We start from the raw sequence: 1,212 nt of genomic DNA, 5'->3' as shown, positions 1-1,212 counted from the left end.
CCCATGGCTGCATAGGGACAGAGAGCCAGCACCCAAAGCCATGCCACCTGGCCCTTGACTGCTGATCCCTGAGACGCGGATAAGGTGGGGGTGGAAGTTCAGGGTGTCCAAGAGGGGTGGGAGAAGCTCCTCGTCCCACACCCTACTTCTCCAGCTGGCAGCTTGTCCAGAGCGCCCGCCCTCCTCTGGTCTCTGGCGCCCCCCTGTGGCTTCGGAAAGCAGGCCCACTAGCACCACCTGGAGCCCCACCCGGAGCCCCACCCTGCCCCGCCCACAGGAGGCCCTGTATCCCCGAGGTGAGAATCAGGATGGCCCGAACCTTCCCCCCTCCAGGAGACCTGAAGGCAGTGACAGAGGTCCCCAAATTCTGGTTTGAATGCTGGTCCCGCTTCCTGGCGGACTGACAGTAACACGCCCGACCCTGCTTGCTGCCCCATTTCTCAGCCTGTCGGTCCTGCGAAGCCACAGGGCCGGCTCTCCGCCCAGCAACGCCATTGCCGCCAGCTCTGCGAACTCCAGCATGCCTGCTCCCTCGACGCGGGGAACCTGACCTGTCCTGTCTCAAAGAGGTTGAGAGGGGAGGCAACCCCCAAACGGATCTTTTAGTGAAAGAACGTGTTGTCTAAAGCCACTAAAATGCTCCACCCTTTGATCGCTCGTCTTAGTCTAGTCCAACCCAGCTGGCCACAGCTGGGCAGAAATCAAAAATACCAGTGGACAGTCAGCCGCTCCCCTCCCCCGACCTTCTCCGCGCTCTCCCTGTCCCCTCCCGCCGTGGCTTAACGAGCCCCACTCCAGAATCTAGCTTCGGAGCCGCCGCATTCCCAGACCCTCAGTGCGCCTCGTCCTTCCCAAGTCTCAGTGTGCCCATCTGCCAAATAGGCACACTACCTATCCGTCTCCCGGCTCCGCTCTACCCAAATAAAGTGAGATCAGAAACTTTTGGGGGGACTTGCGGTGGGCAAACCGGAGAGAGAGCGAACTACAACTCCCATCCGGCTCCGGGGCCGTAGGAGTCCCAGCCCCTCTCCTTAAGCCAACGCCGCCGCCCAGGGGGCGAGGAAGTTGTGGGGCTCAGAGAATGGCCCACCCAGGTTAGGGCCGGGCGAGGGCCCAGGCGGGGCTGGGGCTGGGCCGGCGCAGGTATCTGGGCTGGTTTTTGGATCCCTCGAGACCAACCCCCACCCCGCCCAAAAGTTACTCCTGGCGGCC

Source organism: Tupaia chinensis, unplaced genomic scaffold (assembly GCF_000334495.1).
Source record: "Tupaia chinensis unplaced genomic scaffold, TupChi_1.0 Scaffold000273_1, whole genome shotgun sequence".
Lineage (NCBI taxonomy): Eukaryota > Metazoa > Chordata > Mammalia > Scandentia > Tupaiidae > Tupaia > Tupaia belangeri.
This window is presented reverse-complemented; position numbering follows the sequence as displayed.